The 12,110-nt window shown below is 41.2% G+C and overlaps 1 protein-coding gene and 1 long non-coding RNA gene across 2 annotated transcripts in view; one reads left to right on the forward strand and one right to left on the reverse strand.

The window, feature by feature from the left end:
• The window catches only part of LOC116686860 (uncharacterized), a 16,294-nt gene extending 8,739 nt beyond the window's left edge, over positions 1-7,555 (reverse strand). The window contains exons 1-2 of the long non-coding RNA XR_004331384.1: positions 7,546-7,555; positions 7,338-7,344 (exon numbers count right to left, since the gene is read on the reverse strand). This is a non-coding gene — a long non-coding RNA (uncharacterized LOC116686860). The remainder of the gene's footprint in view (positions 1-7,337; positions 7,345-7,545) is intronic.
• amot (angiomotin) overlaps positions 1-12,110 on the forward strand; it is an 84,856-nt gene that overhangs the window by 7,653 nt on the left and 65,093 nt on the right. The gene's annotated exons all lie outside the window — the stretch shown is intronic.

The raw sequence follows: 12,110 nt of genomic DNA on the forward strand, positions 1-12,110 counted from the left end.
AGCTCGCATTGATGTGCCATCCTGGATGAGCTGCACTACCTGAACCACTTGTGTGGGTTGTAGATTCCGTCTCATGCTACCTCTAAAGTGAAAGCACCGCCAGCATTCAAAAGTGACCAAAACACCAGCCAGAAAGCATAGGAACTGAGAAGTGGTCTGTGGTCATCACCTGCAGAACCACTTCTTTATTGGGGTTGTCTTGCTAATTGCCTATAATTTCCACTTGTTGTCTATTCCATTTGCACAAAAGCATGTGGAATTTATTGTCAATCAGTGTTACTTCCTAAGTGGACAGTTTGAATTCCCAGGACTGTGATTGACTTGGAGTTACATTGTGTTGTTTAATAGTTCCCTTAAATTAGTTTCCCTTTATTTTTTGAGCAGTGTATAGTATATATTAACAGGAAATGCCCATTTGTTTCTCCAAAAACATGTATTACCTTCTTTTGGCAACAATATGTATTTTTCTTGGTCTCAGACAAAAAGGATGGGATTTTTTAACTGCGGGAAATCATTTCCCTGTGAATTCACTAATTAATGTCAGCTCTGACATTTGCCACATGCTGCGGTACTACTCCCTCACTTTGGCGAGAAAGGTAACGTTAGAGATGGCAGAGAGCAGAAACCGCTTCTTTGAAAAAAATAAAATACAAATAGGCTGCAAAATATATAACAATTTACCTCGTAAATCAAGCTTATCTGTCTCTGGCTTTCTCATCACTCAATATTTCCCATACTTTAGATATGGGAAATAGTATAATAGATAGTAATAGATAGTTAAATACTTCCCTGAATGGGGCTGAAGCAATAATTTTCTTATAATTGACAATAAGAATGTTTTGTGTACATCTTTGAATGTGCATTTATTAACCCGTGTGTTGTCTTTGGGTCAAATTTGACCCCTTTTCTAAATGTATATATCAGAAATGGGGGTTTCTTTTTAACTTCCCAATTTTCATTAACCAATAAAACATGGATGATTCCATGCAGCGCACTTTGCAAGTACAACAAAAGATCAGATCTATAATTTCCTTGAATTTAGGGTGTTATGTGTTTTTTTCTTCTTTGGCATGACTGGGCCTTTATATCGGTTTATAACAGTTTATTCATCTGTTGGGATCACATAAAATATAAAAAATAATGTCATGTGTGCTGAAAGCTTTGATTACTAAAGTGTTTGCTTGGCTCCACAACATTATACAATGATTATTGTGCAAACGGCAAAGTAGTAAAATAAATTGATTGAAATGTTTAAAAAACTTTGGAACTGCAGACTCTCAAGTTTTTTTGGTGTATCTTCGTATTATTGTGTGTATATATATATATGTATACCCATGTAATACTGTATATGATTATTAGTGGCGTGATCACAATGACTGTAACGTAGACCTATGACCTAAGATTACCGCAGCAAGGAGGCAGTTTCATTTAACATGGAGCTGAGCTGTAAGCGACTAGCTAATTAAAATGAAGTTACAACGCATACTATTAGCATTTCCTATCTCTGCTATTCCCTGGTCCCTTTTACAAAATATATATTTGAAGTTAAGCAGTGCTTCTTTTATATAATTGTCTTATTTTAGTTTATAATGGGAAATAAATGTGTAAATTAAACAAATATTAATTGTATCTATCAGATTGAATTGTATCGCATTGAATTGTTTCAACATCAGATTAAATCGAACTGAATTGTTTTATATTAAAATGAATCGTCCCTAAATCGTGTTGTAGCCCATGTATCTAAATATGTATAAGATCATCCTATAAGGGAGAGATGCATACCCCTACTAACTGAGGATTTAACTAAGAATTTACTAGTGGTGATTTGTGGCGCAGGATCAGTAATAAACTAGTCAAACCAAGGTGAAAACAATGACTACATAATATTATCAGATAATTTTTAAAAGAAATACCTATTTACATATTAAACAAATTAGTTTAAAGAGGATACAGATACAGATGAAAAAATATTGTGACACTATGCTACATCTGACACAATTTCAGGGTAGTTAAAAGTATAGCCATGATGTGCGTTGTTAATTAAATGGAAGTGCTTGAAAAGTTTATTTTTTGTGCCAAATGTTAATGGTTCATTCTCCTACCTCCTGTTAAATCTTATAAGACTAGGGCTGTCTTAAGTTATTTTTTTTTGTTCTATTTGTTTGTTAGATCATTGTTCATTTTCTGAAGTGTTTAAATCTGTGTTTTGGAGACATGTTGTTCTGTACTAAACATGTTCTGTGGCACTCAAAGAGTGACGCAGGAGTTGTAGTTTTACACTTTTTCAGCCAATTAAATAAAATGATGGGTTTTCTTAGTCCATAAATACAGTTAATGGATACAGGCATGGAGAACTGAAGGCTTTAGGGTTAGCTCCGGTCAGCCCCGTTATGAAGATATGGTGCAGAGGAGACTGCCGCGGACAGGGGTAACAACCAGACTCTGATAAATGACATTCAGGGAGCTTTCACAGCGGTGAGTGTTTCAACTAGGGGTGATCCGAGTACTCGGCTGAAACGAGTATCCGGTACGGATAAAGCACTTTTGCCGAGTACAAGTATTATACGAGTAATATGAGTCAATATCCGTGCTCGGATTGAATACAACTCCTCAACTGGCCGCGCAGGGTTCTGTAATAATCACAGCGCCCCCCCCCGCCTACAAACACGCTCGGATCAATCACACACACACAGAACATGGAGAAATGCGCGCTCTCTCTCTCTCTCTCACTCTCTCTCTCTCTCTCTCTCTCCCGCTCCGTCAGTCAATCGGGTCTGCGGATCTGTTCCGTTAACGTTTAGGGTTTCTTCAGCTTCAGGTTTGTTTTTAACTTCGGTTTGTAGTCCTTACATGGTAACCAGTAGATTTCTGGTGAACGTGGGGTTTGTAGTCCTTACATAGTAACCAGTAGGTTTCTGGTGAACGTGGCTTTCAGACGTGCTGCTTGGTTTAAATGCAACTCCCGTTGCGTCTGTGCCATCGGAGATTTTTTTTTTTTTTTACTGTCAGCTGCCCCGCCCCCTCTCTCTCTGTGTCTCTCTCTTACTCACACACACACACACACACACACACACACACACACACACCACACACACACACACACAACACACCTGGTGTGGAAAGAAAAAAAGAACCAAAAACAAAAAAAATAAAAAGTTAAAAATAAAAGTAAATTGAGTATGAAAACTCTCGTTCATTACATTTTACTTATATGCAACCGCATGTGTTGTATTCATTGTTGCAAAACGTTCTGTATATAGTTTTTGTTACCATGACAACACCATTGATCTGAAGCTCGATGCTGTCATGTAAATAGTTTTCAAATCAGCAATAATATAACAATTTTTTGATCAACTCATATCAATTGCATGCTTAAATAACATACCGGTTAAAGCCCCAAACATTTCAAGAGAACCCGACCCACTTCCGGGTAAAATCTGACCACTTCCGAGACTGGAACTAGAGCCTGGAGTTGAAAATGGCTGTCACTTCGGCCATCAGAGTGCTAGGTCTTCATGAGACAAGCCGGATAGCCTGTACGCATCAGCATAGAATCCAAGATTTCCTTGCCACTCCGATCATGCGCTCCCATGAACCCCCCATATAAGAAGAGTGGGGTGGATTGAAATCCCATGTGCAACCTTGGCTGTGACATACCTCTGTACCTTAGACTATTTCATTACCTTGTTGAACCTAGTTCATTGCAAGCACCAACGAAATTTGTTCACAGTCAGATATATCTGTATGGAGGGGCCATGGATAGCAAAGAACCTTCTGAGGTGATTAATGAAGGATGAAGCATCCATGGACTCAATGACTTCTATGTGAACGGCGCGAGTGCTCAGGCAAGTGAGAGCCATGCCCAACGTTTACTGTGTGATAAGCCTCCTCTTGTGCACCTTGCAAACCAAATCCCAAGGACCAAAGACATCAGACTGTGTACGTGAAAGGTGGTGAAGTGCTTAGCCGCTCTTCTGGTAGGTATAACATCTTCTGCCTCTCCATTTTTCCACGTTGCTTTCGACAAATGACGCATCCATGAAGAATGCTGCTTATGCATCTTGCCACTAGAGCCATATTCAAGCTACTGGAATGGCTCCTCAGTGAAAGTGCGGCCTTGGTGCTCCACTTGCCATAATAATGACGTATGAGCAAGGTGGAGACATAATGTTACCAGGCAAGATGATAGGGTTCTTCTCTGGTGCTTAGATTGCTAGCTTAGTCTGCCACCAATTCTAAGCAGGCCGTCCTCATCTATGAGTGGATTTAACTGGCCAGTAGGCTTTTCGTGACACTTGTCCGTTGGAGAGAGGTGCCAATTCCTCAGAGAAGGTTGTCTTCTGCAAAGAGAAGATATTGTCTTCATTGCCTTTGACAGATCACTGACTGTGTGAGGTTTTGTACATTGATGCCAACCGCTGCGCTGAGTAGGAACTCTGGTCGAGGACTGAAACGAAATAGGTTACATGAATGAATGTTGCAACCGCTCTTTGCAAAGAGTTCAGGAAGAGAATCTGTTAAATCTCTCCGGGGTGAGTGGCTTGTTCCATGTGCTAGGGGCACAGCTTGTCACTTGGGTTGGATCTCTGTATCTGAGTCTGGATCAATGAGCTCAAACACATTAAGCTGTTTGCTGTAGTGTTCCTGCAGTTATACAATAATGCTGGTCTTGTCAGCCAGTTGGTACTGATGAGCTGAGAAGCTTGAACAGACCTGGAAGCATGATCGGCAGGATAATGCTCTGTAGGTATATATAGCCACTGCTTTGTCTGTGTGAATTGTTGAATTCTTTGAACTCTGTTGTGGACATACACTTAGAACCGTTTGACTCCTATATAGTACCAACTTACTGTCACAGTAGAAGGTGACTGCATCAAGCTGGAAGTCATTTCAAGGACAACAAGCACAGCCATTTCCAGCGTAGTACAGCCGCACACAGCTCCAGTCTGGTATTGTGGGCTCTGTTTTTGATGCCAGTCTGCCTTTCCTAGAAAAAACCGATGTTGATCTGACCATTGTCACCGTGTCTTGAGATATACCACGGCACCGATGGCTTTGGTTGAAGCATCTGAGAAGATGCAGATTCCTTCGCTTGGCGTTTGTGGGAGAGCTAACTGTGTAAGCTCGCGGGATATGAAGCTGCTGCGACCTTGTAGAGAGTCTCTCCATGACTCCCACGACCCCCATTTTCTTGTGGAAGTGGAGCATCCCAGTCACTTAATTAAATAGACAGCCCCTGAGTACAACTTCCCTTGAATAGTGACAGGAGCAAACAACCAAGATAATCAAAAAGGCTGTTATTGTGGACAGAACTCCACGACGTGTGAATGACTTGTTGCTGACAGATGCCTGGAAAGTAAATGTATCAGGAGCAACTTCCAGATTAAACCAAGGCTGCGTGTGTTGAAATGGTTTCTCCATCCAGGTCAAAGTCCTTAAAGTCTTTTGCATTCTCTTCCACTTGAAATGCTCTCAGAACATCTACGTTGTTTGATGTTATTTAATGAAGCCTTGAGTTTGAATCAGAGAGAAAGGCTTGTGTTCTTTTAGCAGGGTAAAGCCTCCTCCTCAGAAGGCAATGAAATGAGTCCATCATCCACATAGAACTCACGTTCTACAAAGTGTCTGGTGTTTGATCCATATTGCTGTTCTCCTTCATAGCAGCTCTTTGAGGCCGTAGGTGGCCACGGCTGGCGAGGGGCTGTGCCAAACACATGGACCCTCATCCTATACTCAACCACATGATCGTCTCTCACTACAAAACTGAAACATCTGTTGATTGTCTGCGTCACGGCCACACGCTCCTTCCTGAAGCGAACCAAGACACCCATGAGGTGGTATTCAGGTGCGGTCCAGTGAGCAGACATGTTCAGAGAGATGCCATTGTATTGCGCTTGGATTTGAAAAACTCTGATCTGGTCTGGTTTTCTTGGGTGATAAAACTCCAAAAGTGGTAAATACCGGCTTCCTTTCCCTTCGTAAGTGGAGGAGCTGGCTCTGCGTGGTGTTGTCGAAAACCTTCTGCATGAAAGCAACAAACTGTTCCTTCATTTTGGCTTTTGCTCTAGTGTGCGCCGTAGAGAAGAGAGACGGTTTACTGCTGTCCTTGATTGTTTGGCAGAGGTGGTCTCGGATACCTGAAGAGGAGAGGTGCCACCCCGCGGAAGAATCATCCTGGAAAACCTGTGCATCCATGATCTTTAGAAAGTGTTCATCCTCTATAGAGAGTGCACGTTATCATCACCACTGTTCCCTGAAGACTGTGAGCCAGAGGGAACCCCATCCATGTTATATTCCAGCGGTCATGAGAGAGTCCATACAATGAGCTGGAATTTACCTTTTCTTTAAGGTGGACATGAATTACGCACGGTCTAAACAAAGTAGGACTTCCGTCTTCTAGGATGCTCGTCTTAAAGGTGTAACGGTGGTTATGGGCATTTCCAAGCATACATCACCCACCAAGACCCCCCCCCTAGGTTAGCTTCTGAGAAAGAGTGTTACCAGGACCGTTATCTGCTTCCTACCTTGTGGTCTAAAGATGTCTCTCCCAAGCAGAAGAGGATGTGGGCTTCTTTCTAGAGCTGGAATTCAGCCGCAAGGCTCTTGAGGTGGAGTTGATGGATAGCAGCCTTAGGTGTTGGGATTTTTCACAGTTGTCTGGTATGTCATTGCATTCAATCAGTGTCAGAAGTGAAGACTAACTCCACCTTTCAGTGCTTCAATTGATAGCCTGAGATCTGATAGATCTCATGCCGGCACATGTCTTTAAAGTGGTGGAAAGCGTATGACTGTGGATGCCGAACAAACAAAAAACTCTGACCCGGCTAAAGATCTGTTGCTTTGGTCATTGAGCATAGCATACATCTTGACAGATACTCTTGGTGCCCTTTAGGATAGACATTGACAAGGAAAATCTTGGAGCATGACTTGCTGTAATGGTGCTGCCAAAAACTCAGTGCACAGAGAGTTCACGCAGGTGTTGACAAGGCATCCTCTTTTTCCTCTCCCCGCCTTCCTCTGATGGGGAGTTTGAGGCACTGAGTGACCATGAGGTGGACCAGGATGTAAAGCTGTAAGGTGATGTCACCGTTGCATTCGTCACACTTCAATGCAGCTTTGCAGTTACGAGTAAGATGCGAAGAATGAAGAGCGGCACTTAAAGCAGATCCCCTGCTCTTTCAGTGGCTTTCTGTTCCTCAATTGGTTTCAATCTGAAGCCACAGCATTTCCTAGCAAATGAGGCTTGTTGTGGATGGGACAGTGCTTAGCTGCATCATCATTAGGTGCTGTTTGTTCTGAGCTGCAACAGGAAAAACATTAGTTTTATGCACTGACACTGGAGTTCTGAGATCACTCGCTTTAAAGGAGGTTTCCCACTCCAAGGAGATGTTACCTGGAAGTGCAAAGCTGGGTCATTCTTGTTTTAGCCTGGTGGAATATGAAAATGGTGAAGAAAGAAAACGGAGGGTAGGAAAAATGATACTCCTCCTTATACTTGTGTACCTAGAAATCCATTCTCCTGCAAGCCATATGACAGCTTTCTACAAGGGGGCTGATGCCGCGGGCGGTGTCCAAGTATGCCAAGCCTGGTAGATAGTCATCTCCTTACCTGAGAGTAGTTACATTAAATACCCTAGTTCTCTTAACTTGTGGTGTCCTTATTTGTAATCTTGGAATTGTGTCAAGTCTTAAACATGATGCTAGCCTTTGCTATGACCTCTGGAAGACACCTCACTTATAGATGCCTCTTACTAAGCTTTCAATCATTTTAAGCTGCTGGGGCATATTGAACTGCCCTAACCTGACTACTTCGAGCAACAACATTTGAAGCAGCTACGTTCTCGCGTAAGGTCAAAATCCCTATTGGTTGATAAAAGATGACTTCCAAGCTCTAGAGGTTTCTGGGCAGTCGTCAAAATTTGATAGGCGGTGCTGACAAGCTCTTTGGCTAGACACTTTGCCATATCCAACCTAACTGAAGACTCTGGCTGTCGAACAGGGGAACTATTTGAATATGAGGGGCATTTAACCTGGGCATTTCATGCAATATGTTATTGGTCCGTAATGTCTCTTTTTTTCACCTGAGAGGAGAGTTCTTCCTTGCAGCTGGACGCGTGTTGCAACGTTTTTGTGTGGTCGGGCATTCTCTGACCATTGTTGTGGATTAAGTTGTAAGGGCAGGCAACACCTTCAACAGCTGGTTACCATCTTCCTCAAAAGCATTCAGAGAACATTGAGAGGCCATCCAACGGGGTGCATTGTTGTTGCTCATGTTGGAGTGTAAGGCTGATTTAGATTGCGGTCAGACGTGTAGCTTGATCTTTTACATAATCAGCCACGCGTTCTGTCGGCCTTGTCCTGTTGCTTGGTAGCTTTTCCACTGTGAAAATCCTACCTTCATGCTGTTTGTTTTGCTGCTGCTCCAATATTTGTGCCTCGGCCGAAGCAGCTGCAGCCTCCTTTCACGATGCGAGCTTCACAATAGCCTCTAGTCTAGCTTTGTCAATTAATAGCAATCTCCCTGTCTGCAGATTCAACACAGGCTCGTGCAGCCTCTGCTTTTGCTCTTGCTCGTGCAGCTATAAACACCACTGATGATGTGATGATCGTGATGATCGTAAATGCGGGAACTGGGAACTGATGCTCATGGTGGGACGAGTTTCTTTAGGTGGAATCTTGTCCATGACGTATTTGTGTTTACTGCCTGAATCTACTGCTGTAGCATTGTTTAGTTTTGCCAGCTGCGTACTCGTCTTTTCACTGTGCTGCTCTCCTTGTGTGTACATGTACACAATTCAGCAGTAAGCCAAACTCCATTCAAATGAATACGGGAGTCAAGATATAGCTCCTGGTGATTTATTTGGCGTCATCGTATTATTAAATCAATTATTTAAGCCGAAGTACTTACATTTATGTGTCTCTCTGGTCGATGCGGCAGCCAAACACTGCTTTTTGTTTACAAGTGAGGTCGCGTCCACACTCGGTTCCTAGGGGTATACACCCCTGGTCTATCCCCTACCCTCAACAATTGGGACACCACTAGTCCGTGTGAAAGCACAAAAAACAGGGGAAGGGGTAAGGGTAGGGGGGTAAGACTAAGGAATGGGATTCAGCCTTATTCAATTGAAATTGCACACTGGTAGGCATACACTAGGTTTTTATTTTTGGTTTATTTTTCTCATTTGTAGACACAAATATTTAATATAGATTCTACACAGAGTTTTAAATGAGGCCAGTTGATCAAAGTCATGAAAAACATTAAATTAAGCAGTTACACATACAATTCAGTTTTTCTGACACTGTTTGGTGGAAAAAGGATGTCCGGAGGGGCTGTGAGGTAAGCTGGCGCTTTTGTTAACATCCAGACGTTCAGGAGGTTTTTACAGGAAGCCAAGTTATCCCTAAAGGTCTCCTCTTCAAAATGAACAGACCAGGTTTTTTCTGATACCTTCACATAGTTAAAAATATAGGTAAAACAAATGTAGAGATGGGACGCCCTCAACAGGTGAATAAAGTAACAGTAACCACTATTACCTTGGTTAAAATTGCAGATGTCTTTGGTTTGAACATTGTGGAAAATTTGGGATATTGTATATCAAACTCAAAAAAATAAATAAATAGGTCTACTCTTTTTTGAACATTTCAAGATCTAAAATTGAACATTCTGCATTACAATGTCTAAGAATGACTGTACCTATGTTATATGTTCTGTAGGGATGAGCCGAGTACTCGGCTGAAACGAGTATCCAGTACGGATAAAGCACTTTTGGAGTACAAGTATTATCGAGTAATGCGAGTCAATATCTGTGCTGGATTGAAAAGTCTCCACTGACTGTGTCTCCGTTCGTGATGGCTAGTCACAGTGCTAGTCACTGCGCCTCTCCTCTACACTATTCTGTGAAGGCTATCACAGTGCTAGTCACAGCGCCTCTCCACTCACTCGCACATAGAACCACAGAGAAGTGAACATCTCTTTCTCAGGTCCGCGGGGTTTTCCCGTTAACATTTAGGGTTTCTTCAGCTTCAGGTTTGTTTATACTTCGGTTTGAACTAGTACCTAGTAACCAGGAGACTTCTGGTAACCGTTGGGTTTGTTCAGACATAGTGTTGTGAGAATGCGACTCCGTTGCATCTCTGCCATCTGAGTTTTTTTTTTTTTTAAACTGCCTGCTGGCTCTAACCATTTTTTTTAATGTCTGAAACTTTTGCTGTGTTTTATAAAAAAAAAAAAGGCAGTTGCGGTAAAAAATAATATTACACACTCACACATACCTGGTGAAAATAAAAAGAAACAAAAAAAATTATCACACTGAACATAGAAAAATTAAACATTAAAAAAAGAAGTTATATGTTGAGTATGAAAACTCTTGTTCATTACATTTTACCTAATAATTGCAACCACATTGGTGTGTTATTGTTGCAAAACTTGTTTATACTGTAGGCCTATATAGTTTGCTGTTTACCATGACAACACATCTGATCTGAAGCTCAATGCTGATGTGTCAGGAAATAGTTTTCTAATCCGCAATAAATATAACAATTCTGGTAAACAGATACAGATACAGATAATGCTGTACTCGCTCATCCCTAGTTTCAACAGTTTTATTACTACAGTTAATCCCACGGCAAGACCACCAGCAGCATTCTACTACTAACAATAGCCTTTTGAGCCTGAAGTGCAACATTGTTGATGTTGTCATACATGAGGCGCGAGACTTCATGAGGGCAAGGGATTGGAGGCTGCTGGTCTGGGTGCGCTTTAAAAAATAAATCGTTTTAAATTCAGATTTTATCTACCTGGGTGGTGCACACCAGTAGAACCTATGTATGGGAAAAACCTCTAGTGTACAAGTGAAGTCTGTCTGATACTAGTCTAATATAACGTAATTTACACTGATTAAAGGGTTCTTGGATACATGGAATGTGTTGCTAGTCCGTAAGATGCAGGCTCTGCCTGCCCAGTGGACCACCAATCACGATTTAATATTGATCAATTTATCAAACAACCATAGCAGGCCCTGCTAATGTTAGTTGTTGACCACAACCTGAAAATGAGTGAGGAACAGGAAGGGAGCAACATTAAGGAGCCTGCTTTTTTCAGGGAAAGCAACATGCATGCATTATTAATATAATAAATCGTGACTTTCCCTTGAGCGATTAATTACGTATGTCTTCTTCTTCTCTAGCCAGGTTTGATAGTAAATTACTATATGAATTCAATGTGAGTCAACCTAATTTCCCTCTCAAAAATCACTTCAAAGAGTAGTCACAGCGCTCACTTGCTTTTGTGTTTGCATGAAAGTTCACGAAAGGATGGTTCACATACATTTTCTATGCAGATGCACTCTCCTACAAAATCACCCCCAGTAATTCCAGAATGATTAATTATTTCAAAATAGTCATGTCATCTAGTAAAAATTCCAGTATTTTGTCATAATAACCATCAAGTTATTTTTTTTCCCAGTATTTATAGTTGAATCAATATGATTGAATGTAGGGTGGAAAATGGGCATGTTGAGGACGGGATATGAGGCTGATCCACGTGTCCACAATTAACAATTGGTTTGGGATTTTGTGCTGCTTTCCTTGTGTGTGTACGTGTACGTGTACACAATTCAGTGTCCAAGCTCCTGGTGATTTATTTGGCGTATACAGTATGAATAGGAGTGAAACTGTAGAACATAAACAAAAATATACAATAACCCTTGTGTTGTCTTCCGTTTAGGGACCTTCTCGTATCCCTCGGGTCAAATTGACCCGGGACTTATTTGGGGTTTTAAAAACAATACTGAAATAAAGTTTTACTTAATAATCTATAAACAAATAGTCTTAATCTCAATTTCAAACAATTGAGATAACATATATGTTTAGGGAATGAAATCAGTCTCTACTAGCACACAATTAAAAATGAAAGTGGGATTAATTTTTTTATCATAAGGTTATAATTCATGTCAAAAATCCACTATGGAAAAAACACGAGTGGTCATGTCCAGAATAATGTTCTGGATTGAGTCAGGAATACATGTTTATCACAGAAAATAAGGAAAGGCCGTTTATTTTCAGGTAGAAAAAATGTAAAATTGGAACATTTTTCTTCTTGTTAAAATTTG

The sequence above is a fragment of the Etheostoma spectabile genome, unplaced genomic scaffold, assembly GCF_008692095.1.
Source record: "Etheostoma spectabile isolate EspeVRDwgs_2016 unplaced genomic scaffold, UIUC_Espe_1.0 scaffold512, whole genome shotgun sequence".
NCBI lineage: Eukaryota > Metazoa > Chordata > Actinopteri > Perciformes > Percidae > Etheostoma > Etheostoma spectabile.